Below are 13,800 nucleotides of genomic sequence, written 5' to 3'. Positions count from 1 at the left end.
ATCACCCCCCAACCCCTACCCATCCCCTCCGCCTCGGAAGCATACTCTTTTGAAAAAGTATATTGATATATTGTAATATAGTCAGCTGATAAGTTTGTATTAGGCATGGTGTTTATCAGATACTGTGAGGGTAAGAATATTTATTTGTACTGTATATATAGCACAGGCACAAAATCACATTATGATTTAAATGCTGTCTCAGGAACTGCATTTTTGTGTCACGGTTTACTGAACTGTTGCAGTGTCTGCCTTGGTGTCTGGTGAAGCAGAAATTTAGGTGAGTGGCCACAACTCGACACAGGTGTGGCTTTCTGCCACATATCATGCATTTTAGACTTGCTCAAACCGTGTCTAAAGACATGCAAAATAATTGTTGTTAAAATAATTTGATTAATACCACACAGAGGTGAAAATCAGCAAATACATAGATTAAATACATATTTGCAACAATAGCATGTACTGCTTGATTGAACAGTACTGTTCAGGAGTGTGTAGAAACCCCTGCTCATACTGAGAATTGCCTTTAAGCAGTATTTATCAGCAGGTATTCAGTAAATCCATTGATTAATGTGCTGATTTAAAAACAAGAAAAGCTGTCCTTCTCGCAAGTTTACAATTGAGTACCAATCAGTGGCAATTAACTTCTGCATGACATGTGTTAAAAGCAGATTGGAAGACTATATTCTTCTTTTTCGTGGCACTGAAATATTTACTGCCGTATGCACCGAGGCCATAACCTCAAAATGAAAAGTCACTTTACAGTCTTGGTATGACAGTAAAAATGTCAGTGCCCCAGGTGAAAGGAGAAAGTGTGAACAGAGAAACTGCTTTTTAATCACTCAATGCAGAAGTGAATTGCCATTGATTGTTATTAATTTATTTGGTTTAATTTAATACCTGCCAATAAAAAAATAAATAAAAAAATACGTCAAAGGGATTTACTCAGAAAATGTGAGTATCTGCACACCACTTTGCCTTATACCCACAGATTATTATACTATCAGTAACTAAATGTATGGCCACCTCCACTATAGCCCTTGCAAGAGCTAATAATGTAACTAACTAATGGGGTCCTGTAATTCTGAGGAATAATAAACAAAGCACTGTAACATAACAACATTTAATTGAAATGCTTACAGATTCTCAGATCTGCACCTCTGAAACTGTAAATGTATCAAAGGAAAAACAGTACCCGCAGTGCATTCACACGTACAATAATGTGGTTTACTTCTCTGATTGTCTGAAAAAATAAATTGGAACCAAGGACTTTTGAAGGGATTCAGCCCACCTAAAACCAAGGGATTTCTACAGCATTTACCTCAAACACTGAGCATGGTTGGAAAGCCCTTACAAATAAATTAGGAAGGACAGTATTTGATTAGAGGCAGGCAGCTATAATGAAGAATGCTCACTTAGTCATCAGAGACAAGCATTTCCACCAGCTGAATTGTGTTTATGCGGCTCAGTAATTAAGAAATAATTTGTTTTTAAGTAGAGTGTATGAGGCGATAAAAAAATACAATATATTCACTTGTACACCATTACTCTATAATGGTTTAATAACACCAGCGATAGGGTTAATGGTATACAAAGACACCGGCAAATACAATTATTCTTGATTGTCTTTTTTTAAACAACAAACTTAGAAAACCATACATTTAATCCCAAATATAGCAAAATCTGGGGCAAGATTATCCATAAGCCTTACCTGCCATATAACTCTACTCATTATGCTATTTTCACATGTGCAGTTTTGAAAATAAAATAACTCTTCAGAGGTGTTCAATATCACACCGCTATAGGAGGCAAAGAAGCCGTTGCTAGGCACTGACAGTTTCTAGGGTTACCTTTTGACCTCTTTAACTTAATGCAAAGTTATGTGTGGAAAAATAGATCCAGGAAGGGGCACGTATAAGTATTTGAAAGAAGCGCGACTGAAGAAAAGGTCAAAAATAAATTAGGTGACGAGGGCGGAAATGATCCCGGATAAGCAGTCAGCAGGAAAAATTTACCTACAGTGAGAAATGAATGGCTGGTCTGGTACTCTTTTCAGTGTGATGGTGACGGTGAGAACACATTTCAAATGGGAATTAAAAGTTTATTTTGGGTTATAGGCTTGCAAGTCACCATCGCTTAACAAGGCAGGGATAGATTTAAGTAATTTCTTTTGAAATAATATAAAAATATGAACATTTGTGGGTGGTTAATAACTTTTTGCAGGGCATGTTGTTTTTCACAGAATCCACAAATTAAATAGTGTCACAATTTTGTATTGGCCCAGGTTAAGGATAGGGCCAGGGATAGGGTTGGAGCTACAGTAATGGTTGAAGCTAGGGTTAGGGTCGAAGCTAGGATAGGGTTAGGCCTACAGTTAGGGATGTAGTTAGGGTTAAGGTTGGAGTTAGGGTTATCGTTAGAGTAATTTCTCTCAACGGACCTGCGGGTACTGCACTGTGTATAGTTGTAAATACAGTATAATCGTAAATCTCGAAAAACTACTCACTTCTAAATCTTTTGTAGTCATTTTTGTATTACTTTAGTATAAATACTTGTTAATTTGGATTCATATGTTGTTTTTTTCTGACTTTATGTGAACGAAAAGATACACATTTGCCCGTTTTCCCATTGGAAATAGTGATATTTTGAAATATCACTGTCCTGGTCACAAAAGCAAAGTTTGTGGGGAATAATAGCCATTTTCTATACTTTTGAGGCATAAGCAATTAGGAAATAACACTTACTAACCAGGCACAAAAAAAAAACAAATTTGTTACACGGTGTAATAATAACCCTACGTTTAAGTCTTGGCACTTTCACTGATATCAAAAGTTCTGTTTTTATTGTATTTAGCAACCTGGCATTGTCTTTTATTCTGTGTGCCAGTGGGCGCAGCGCTGGCTGAAGGTTGAAGGGCATTTGGCAGCCGGTTTTCGTGTTTCTTATCGAAATGTTTCTGCTGTAGCTCCAGGGCTAGCCCCAAAATGAAATCCCTCTGAGTGATTGTATTGCCAGTGCACTCCTTGTTTAAAAACCAAAGCATTTATGGGTGCCAGGTCTAAAACATTATAAAAAAAACAGCCACAGACCACCTGCAAGTACCACCACATCATACTTCATTGCATTGTAAAATGCAACTGTCTTTGGCTTTCATTTAGCACTAGTCCTGATTGTCACTGATCTGTGCAGAGAGCTTAGAATACGCACATTTTTTAATTTTTTTGCACCGTCACACTCAGGGTGGCACAGACTTTCAATAGGATTATAATATGTTTTTTTCACAATGACTTTGATTTTATTACAAAGCCCAGACTAAATTGTCGGCTATATTGTATTGATTTAAATATGCCACATAAACAGCGGGTCTGGCTGTTGAAGGCTAATTGTAATTAAACTCACATGTCCTGGAATATACATATGCATGGATAAATGTGCCTGGGGACTGCAAAAAATTATGTGAGAAGAAGAAGAAGAAGAAGAAGAAGAAGAAGAAGAAGAAGAAGAAGAAGAAGAAGAAGAAGAAGAAGAAGAACTTTGGCAACTTATTCTTACTGTATGACAGGTATTGACTTTTTTTCTACATTTCACCTAAGAGTTTTGGGAACTATAAATTAAAGTGAAATGGTGCTTTTGGTTGATTTACTTTTGCTGCGTCAATATCCTGAAAACATGTAAACTATCCTTGCAGTACAGAAAATCTAGCAGTTCTTGCACTTCGCTGATAACTTGACGCTTGGAACTACCGTTTCTCTCTATTAAAAATTGAAGGGCTACGTAAGCCACCATTTTTTTATACCATTTTTTATAACATCATCCCTTTTTTAGGATATCTTGAAACAAAACTCCCTCTCTACAGAAATTACTGCACAATCTATTATTTGTTAATGCTTGTCATTTAAGGTTCAACTTAAGTGTTATACTGCAGTACATGACTGAATGATACATGCAGAGCATACAAAACTTTCAGTATTGCCATCTCCCTTGTGTGTGGTTGTGGCAGTGCCGAACCCTGCTTGTAAACAGTGTTTGCTAATGTGTTGGTGGTGGTGGTGGTTGGCAGGGATGGGGTTAATTCCTATCCCTGCCAAAAATATGTGAGAATGTGGCTGGAGCTTTAATTGAATATTCGATGATTAATTAGGCTCCAGCCACGTGGGATATAAGGTGGAGGGGATTGTTTGGAAAGCTAGGTGAGTCTTGCTGCGTGCGGTATGCGGTGAAATTTAGTTTTGGTCTGTGAAGGCGAATACCCAGCTGGATACAAGTGCTGTTTTGTTTTGTGTCCGTGACTTGTTTTGCATACCCTTTTCATTTTGCTCTGTTTTTGTTTTAGTTTGGTTAATAAATGAGCGCACCAGCAACTAAACCCACAGCTACTGTCTCCGAGTATCTCTAACCCTTTGTTGTCACGATGGTCAATTGGTTATACTTTATCTGTTATTTTTAAGGCATATGTTGTATTGTGTACTGATATGTATACATTTTAAAATTATTTATTCATTGGCACGCAACTTGTCTCCAATTTTCTAAGGTTTACACCCGGCGGTGCATATGAGTACCTTCACTTTTTTGTTGAGAATTTCATCCCTGTCTTCAATCATAAAGGGCCGGAGAAAATGACATGAGTTTGTCTGCCCAAAAAAAATATAAACACCATGTTCACAGTTTGTCATATCTCAAGAATTGTCCATGATTTTCCATGCAACCTTCAAGTTTGGCTTAATTACTAAAATGTCATGATTTATAGGTAAACAGAAGAATTGACATGCAGTGTTATCTGTAATGGAATATATGTTTGAAACAAAGCAATGTAGCGATATAGAGAAAGTGTCCTTGTTCTAAACTAAATTAATAGAAAATACATTCCTCTAAGCATAATGTTAATGCAATCAAATCTTAGCAACACTAACCACATCAATTGAACAATATGTTCTTACCACCATATCCAACTACTGTAATATATTATTTTGAAGTGCTAAGGCTAAACGTAATCTACTGTATGTTTATTCCACTGGGATAGCATTTCAAAGCAATTTACCAATTACCAATTTAGTCATATGGTAATGTCCCCACCCCCTTGTTTGTGTTTTTCCCCAGGTAAGATATCCTTGTCCGGGATGTATTTTCTTCACAGTATAAATTGACTTATTCCACGACACATCATGGTAAAAAAGATATTTCACGATTAAACATAATATTTATGTAATGCTTCTATAATGGTCCTAACATTAATGGGATATATAACAGTGTCAGTGTTTAGTTTACCACACTGTTTAATGGCAGGTCTTGGGTTCTTAAAGGCTAAAGAAAGCTCCAAGCCATGTCTCCTTAACAATAACTGTTAAGATACTTGATGAATGTGCACGGTGCCTCACCTTAGAAGAGCCACCCCTAGAAAATAGTGCTATTAAATACTGTTGTCTGTCTTGAGTTATTAAGCCAATGAATACCTTTTGAGATGAGTGTTGTTATGTAGCCATGTTTTATTAAGATTAAGAAACTGTAGTCACCTCTAAACTAATTTTAAATTCAATGAGGGAAGAACTGAGATGGATTTGATTTTGCGTCTGTAAGCGGTAGAGTTGCACCCCTGTGCAAGTCATTAGGAGAGCTTGTTTTATGCTTTGCCATCATGAAGCCATATTGTGAAGCAGCAGTATCATTGTTTAAATGTGTCTGTAACAATATTGTAGGTGTTGTATGATGTAGGTGTCATTTCTTATTGGTTCATGGATATTTTATTGAAAAATAACTGCAACATGAACTATGTCTTTTTACTTTTGTAATGCTATACTGAAATAAACAGACAAGATTCATTTATTCCTCAGGCTAAATATTAGATTCGATGGAAGAGGACTGCAAACATCCCTGTTAGTTACATCTAATGATTTAAGCCAGCTGCTTCTACGAAAGCTCATTAATACTTAAGAGAAATATATTTTAACGACTTATAACAGTGTTGGAAATCATTCTGTACACGCATTTTATTTTTACAAACTTAACCAAAAGATACTGGAGAGGTATTCAAATATATTTCATATTTTATATAATTGATGCATTTTTTTCTGATGTGCTGAAAAATATTGATGTATAATTCCCAGGTGCTTGTCAAATGGATCAGTATATCGATGACAGTGGCTGAGATTGCTTTTTTAAATTACTGCAATCTTGCATTTGGGACAGTTAGTCATCTCCCTGTTTGATCACTTTTGGCTTTTCCCCAAACAAATGACTAGATTTAAAAAAAAAAAAAAAAAAAAAAACTCCATAACTGCCCTCAAGCAATAGAGTGTATATTGCATGATTATATTTAAATAAGTCAGACAGATGGGAATAACACCACTAACCAGCCTATTAAAAAGCCAGTGGAAGTGGCCGCTTGTAAAATGCTATATATTCTACATATTCTGGATTTCTAGGTTTGCTCTAGCAATGAATGCTGTTGAATTTTCCGAGTGCTTTGTTTCCACTGTGGAGGTAAAATGGAGGAGCTTTTGGTCCAAGTACCAATGACCCTCATACGAAGAGGGGAAGACCCCTCAGGTGCTCATACATTCTACAGTTCAACTTATCGACAACATCTTCCCATGTATGTTCTGGCAGGGAGGAATTTAACCCTCTCCCTGCCAACCCAATATTCCCCACACTGTAAGTAGTCGCTCGTGACAGGTGGTCTCTCTTCAGAAGTGGTCACTAAGGCAGGTTTTACTGTATATTATGTTCTTTATTTAATCATTACAAATTGTAGTGACACAAATCAGTACTGGTACATTGAAAATGTGGTTTAGTCCCTAGCTGTTCATTGTTTAAAGCACATTTTTATAGCCTGCAGAATTCTTGAAACTTTACTTATTGCAACAGACAGGTCTTGCCATAGATGTCGATTACTTTTATTGATTAACGCTGCAGTTGGTTTATTGGCTCTTATTTTGCTCTTGAGACGTTATGATTCCTGCAAGAAATAGGTCAAGCTGGTTGAAATGTACATGCTATGTGCCTTCCATTGGAGTACATAGGTGGGGAATGGCTTAATCTGTGGTTAAAGTAAGTGAAAAACAGCTGCAGAAACAGCAAGACATGCAGCAAAATGTGAGAACAGCAAACGTCTATTACAATAAACATCAATAACTTAAAAATAACACATATATCACATATCATGACATTAAAATAAGTGTTCAGTAACAATTCTCAGGTTTGAGTCACATACACACAATTTAATCAACTAGAAACAAAAACAACCAACACTATGCAGTAAAGTTGTTATATAAACGCAAATCAATCCAACACATTTGATTATCATGTTGAGTTATTCAGTATAATACACCGTATCTAGGTATCTGCCACCAATACAGTGCATATGTTTTTTATTCTGCCTTGCATAGTGCTGAAATATAAATTCAGCAATTCGTGGGGCAAAGTTATTTTGTTAAAACTATTATTATTTTCTTTGTGAGAACAGACTTGAGCGAACCTCTGAGAAACATAACACAAGCTATTTTGTTTTTGTTTTGTTTTTTTAACAATAAAACTGACGACTATTTTCTGGGGACAATATGAGATGGCACTAAGATGGGGCTATAAAAGTATGATTAACATTATTTTATAGATCTGCCCTTTACAAGCTGCTGACAAGAGATCAGGGAATTACAGAGACAAAAGGGATAAAATGGCTGCTATCCATGCAATGAAGTGTTGTATTTAACAGTCAGAAACTCAACCATGTAATAAACAGTAAACGCAAACTACACAAAGATATGCACCATACAATACAAGAAAGGTACCTCAAAAAAAATTTTTTAAGGGCAGAGCGCTAAGAAAACATATAGGATTAAACAAAGTGTGGAAAACCTTCTAGATTCAATATCTGGGCAAAAATAAACTAAAGTACTACATTTAAAAAGAACAAGTAAGCAGTCACACATGGTACAAAGACAGCTATCAATCAAGATAATAGTAAAAATGGTTCAGGTTGACCTCAAACTGTTATTTCAGCGACTAATAACAGCAGGAACCCATATTGTCATTAAAATATCAAATCTGGAGCATGTATTGTATAGAATGTTCTCAAATTAATGGAGACGCAGATCCAGACACACCTCAATCTAGACATGACTCTGCAGTCTATAATGAATGTACAGTAAGTAGTTTTTTCTGGCATCCACAACTTTTTTGTATGTTATATTTTAATATTATGATTGTAATAAAGCACATCTGTGTACACTTTTTAATTTTATGCTTGAAATTGAAACAAAGAAACTGCTGATTTGGGAAACAAAAACATGTCTCTGAAAACCAAAGGAAATGAACGAGACACTGGCAATGCTAACTCTTGTAAGGATGTGGTTTTTCATTGACCTAGGTCAGACACCTGTAGTCGGTTAGATAAGATCAGTCTTCCCACAGAGATAATTTCTATTTAAAACCAAAACTATACACTAACACTGCATTGTGTTTCACTTGATTTTATCTGTACTTAAATGCACCCCACTGAACAACTGCAGTGCCATTTGTGATCATTTGTTTATTATAAAAGAAAATAGGCCACTATTATTTCCATAATATTTCATCTTGTAAAGCGCTCTGTGATGGTGGTCCACTATGAAAGGCGCTATATAAAATAAAACTTGATTGAGATTGATTGATAAGCTAAAACTATGCTTGTTATTTTTTATACAAGCTGTTGTTTATACAAACAACATAATGTCAACTCCTTGTTTCACTCACTGAAAGTGTTTCTGAAACAGATGCTTTTAGAATGATCTGGAGTTCCTATTATATTGATCATGAAAAAAAAGCCTTTCTTAAGTTATCAGCAACAACTTCATTTTCTATTTCAACCCCAATTAGAAGCTAACAAAGGATTTTAGAAATGCTTTCATTACAAAGCAGTACTGTATTAACAATGTGGTCAGTAATACTTAAGTGGTTAGAAGGCAGTCTTCCCCCCTTCCACTACCAAACACACACAGACACACTTATCTATAGCATGCCAGATATATATTAATGTTTACATGACCCCCATAAAGAGAGGTCTCAAAGGGTTTGGTGCCTTGTGCTGGAAGAATCTCAAGAGATTGTTGCTCACAGTCTCCATTAAACTACCCAGGAACCAATATACTATAGGTTTGCAGGGCTTTAAAAAGCACAGGTACATCTACCGCAATTGCACGTACGGCCTCATTCACTAATGTAAATTCACTTACTGAAAAATAAAACAATGTATTAGATTATTCTTCAAAATACCTAATTCCTCTAACTCACAAACTCATCAGAATTTCTGCATGTGCCATTTTTCGAATTGGAAACTAAATGTATCTATTTAAATTGAACAAAATATACATTTTACACCTATTCCTAGCAGCTGTAGGTGACAATGAGGTTGAAATGTCTTTGGAGGAGAAACAACATTCCAAAAGGGCTAAACCTGCGATGCCAGATTTATGTTAGAAGAATCTGAGACCCTGTTCACACTACTGTGCTGGCCCTGGGCACAGAAAAAAATCCGAAGTTTGCTGTTGTTTTAAGCTTCTTGCATTCAATTTATGTTTAGCGCTTACTATTACTATACATTGAACTTGAATACCGGAAGCAGTTTTATGAGACAGGTATGTTCACATAAATTGAAAGCAAATTTAACTGTGTTAATATTGTAATGGCAAGTCCCGAGGCAGACTGGAGAGAGGGGCGGGGCCAGCACACTGACTGATCGTCCCCATCGATCTGGAGCCCCGACCCCTCCCTTTTAGAAGGTTCTATGAATCCTACGGCTGCGGAATTTCCCCATAGCTGCCAGCCTGGGACTTTCCAGCCAGGTGAGGTATCTAGCTCTGGATTGGCTGGAGCGGGCACTGCCTCTCTCCAGCTCCCCTAAAAAAAGGAGTGGGAGCTAGATACCAGGGTGACACTGAAAGAAGGAGAACAGAACGAAGAAAAGGAGATAAAGAGAGAAAGAGCTAAAGAGAAGAGACGACTAGTAGAAGCATGAGCTGTGGCAGACAGTAGCCTTGTAAAGCAATAATTGAAGATAAAACATATAAAAAGTTTATTTTGTCTTGCCTTGCGTCCATCTTGATAAACCCAAATATTTATATATGGTACTTGTATTAATTTGGTTATTATCAAACAAACAAAAAAATCCCTGCATGTTTTTTGCCCTTCCCCAAATGTACAGTAAAACAAAAAAACCTCTGACATCTTAGTGTTATCCTAGAAAATCAAATTGGTAATGTGATACGGAAAGGCTGGCCCTAGTCTGCTTTGCGTTCATACATATGTAAAGGCTGGCCCTGGTCCTGGACTGCAGGCCGGCCCAGGGCATGCATTTCTTTTTTGGAGTGTTCACATATGAGAAAAGGTGGCCCTGAAGCGACCCAGGGCCCTCTTAAAACACAAGTGTGAATGGGGTCTGAGTGCTGGTTGGGGAATTCTCCCGTTATTAAAAAAAAATGATTTGGTTTGGAAAGTATGAGGCTGAGAGGACGGGAAAAAGAAAACACATGGAGATCAGTCACAAGCAACATCATTGTCTTGTGTGGAAAGATTTCAAGATATTAAACGTTCAACTAAAATGAAGGCAGCAGTGTTGTATAAATAAGCACAGGCAACTGGTGAGAGCCTACCTAAAAATCCAGTAGTGTTGGACTCTTCGGAACAGCTTGGCATCTTTACTTTCAATTTCTACTGTTCGTGATTTGGGAGGATTAGACACAGACAATTCAGTTTTCACGGTGTGCGGGGTCACTGGTTTGCGCCCAGCCTCTGCTCTATTACAATAGTGGAGAGTGACATTAACAGGAGTGATATTAAACAGATTTCACTGTATCTATTTATATAGCATTGCTGTTTGTTTCCTGTCTGACAAAGATTTTTGCTGCCTTCACATAGAGCCTGGTTGATTGTGTGCTCAGTTGTAACAAAAAAAGGTACTGTGTGGAGCTTTTTTTTTTCTAAACTGTTTTTGTTTTGTTTTTATGCCAGGTAAACAGCTTAGCTGTCCTGCAAGCTAGTCAGGGACCTTCATAAATGTTTACTAAGAGCTCCAAAGGGGCTAGGTGTTTTGTTTTGTTTTGTTTATTTTGTATTAATAAAAGTGTGTGAAAGTGCTTTAAACTTCAAGTTCCTGTGTCCTGGGTCTCACTGACAGGGGCAAACGAACAGCCGTGAGTGCGGCCGCGTTACTATATACTATAATATATATAAACTGTGGATTACATCAGTGCCTTAACAAATCTTGGTGTTTCTAAATAAATTACGGAATATCCAGGCCTGGCATTCTCTCAGGTCTTGATTCAAAATGTAATCTCTCTGCAGTAGTTTCGAGTTAACATTTTTACACCCATTTACAACAGGAATAATAGGAATCCAATACATCATTGCTTTTGAATGCGAGATGTGAAGACACTCTCAGGGTATGAACAAATTGTTAAAAATTACAGATGTCCTAACTCCCAGAATTTAGACGAAAGCCAGCCGATAAAATCCTGGTTCATTAACCAATCAATTGTATCTGTGTGTGGAAAAATTAGATCTGTAGTTATCTGAATAGGGAACCAAAAATGTAATTGTGCAATTAAAACAAGGATACAATTTATAGTATATTGTGTTGGCTATCAAGAGGTCAGACACATGGCTTTTTTTCTTACCTTACACTGGTCTCACATTGGTTACTTCCCTCTTATGTGGTTGCAAAAGAAAATTATGATTAAGGCAAGGGGTTAAGAACATCTACAGTACTGTCTGATTAGAGAGGATATTTAGTTATTCAGACATTCTAGGCTGCATGCAATGGCATTATGAATGGGTATTTATTTTTAGCTGAATGTTAATTCTTCAACGGGTTGTGATTCAGCTAAGCAATTTATAGGATAATTTCTTCTGTCCCTACTGTGACTCTGAGAAGCAGGGCACAAAATAAGCATCATATTTATCCCTGTTGCTAAATACTGATAAAGTAGCATATGTTGCAGTGACAGGACAGCATCACTGGCATGCTGTTTCCACCAGGAAGGGAGACAGACGCAGAGAGTGCAGGTTTCAAGGGCTAATGCGCACGTTTAATCAAATAAACAAAGCACACTAACAAAATAAATGGCACAAGGGCCAAAACAAAAGGTATACAAAAACACTCACAGAGATGTAAGTAATTGACACAGACACGGCACCACAAAACACCTTCACCGACATTAACTAGTCTAACACCCACATGTTTTTGCAGGGAGGATTTTAACTCCCTCCCTGCCACTCAATATTTCACCCTGCATGCCACAGTGCCACAATGTATATAAACAAGATACAGTCAATGCAATTTATTTTTTCAATTTTATTATTTTTTGTTTGTGATTGGTTAAATGGTTGCAGAAATAATTGGTTGTAATTTAAACAAAGCAATAATAATTTAAAGCTGACTAACTGTCCATTTTGAAGAACGAATTTGAGAGCAAAGCTGTCTGTTTGGAGTGTTTAATTGTTTAATTAGTTTCAATCACCTCTCTCAAAAGGCAGTTGTGGGCTGTAAAATAGTACTTTCAAGTTCTAGTGTTGAGATCAATTCTAATTAATAAGAATGTAAAAAAATACATTTAATCATGGTTTTGTGGTAGAAAAATATAGTTGGCCTAGTTTATGTTAAATTTCATGTGATGATGCTCTATTTGTATGGTAATACTGTCGTAATTCAGGATTTCTGGATTTGACACAGACCATTACTAATGGTTCACATTGGTTCCCTACTCACTATGAAAGCTAAACTCTGTACACTAGGGTCTACTTGACAAAAGGCAGTACAGATACTCAGTTATACATAAATGTAAGTGATTTTCTTCAGTACATTTTTTTTTTTAATCAACTAGTTTTTTTCTAAAATTGGATTATTATGGGATTGGTACTGCATTGCTACAATTCACTGTGTTAAACAGGGTTCAGAGGTGGGATTGATGTAAGAAACAAAAATGAGCAACTTCATAGAAGGCTTACATGTCAGGTGCTGTGACAGGCTGACGAGTGGATAGAGACCCAGAGACAGACTGCAGTTCAATAAAAATAATGTTTTTATTATAAATTAACACAAAATAAAAGTGCACAAGGGCAAAATAACAGATATTTAAACACAAATAAAGCAAAACTCACAAAAATAAAGGTTTCCAGGCTGGGCAATGCCTTCACTGGATTCAGCAAAATTCAGAAAACCACACAAACACCAACCTGCTTCGTCAGCTCCCTCCTCTTAATGGGAAGCAGAGGCCTCCTTTTATGTCAGGTGGCTGGGCTCTGATTGATCATTAATTAAGTTAATCATCTAATCAACTGATCAACCCCAGCCACTTGAACATAATAAACCCAGGCAGGTAGGGGAAATTAACCCCATCCCTGCCAATTTAAAAAGGGCAGAGCTTTGCTCTGCCACACACCTCCCCCCATGTACAACGTACACCGGCCGCAATCGGCCAACTCCCCCCTTCCCCCCCACCAAGAGTCCAATTATGTCCCTTGGGTGGGCTGTTTTGGTGGGCGGTGGTGGGCGGGGTTGATGTCAGAGCCCCCAAGCCTTCTTTGGTTGAGGGGGCCCCGGATCTCCAAGGTAATACGTCGACACCGGTCCGGCTCCCTCTGGTGGCGGAGGCGGCGACAGCGGCCCGGCTCAATCTAGTGGCGGAGGCAGAAACAGCGGCAGCACGCTCTCGGGAGGCCTACCATAAAGTAAGTCTGAGAAATTTTTTTTTTGGTTCCTGGGTAGTAAGTGTTATTTCCTAATTGCTTATGCCTCAAAAGTATAGAAAATGGCTATTATTCCCCACAAACTTTGCT

The sequence above is a fragment of the Polyodon spathula genome, chromosome 2 (assembly GCF_017654505.1).
Source record: "Polyodon spathula isolate WHYD16114869_AA chromosome 2, ASM1765450v1, whole genome shotgun sequence".
Taxonomy (NCBI): Eukaryota; Metazoa; Chordata; class Actinopteri; order Acipenseriformes; family Polyodontidae; genus Polyodon; species Polyodon spathula.
This window is presented reverse-complemented; position numbering follows the sequence as displayed.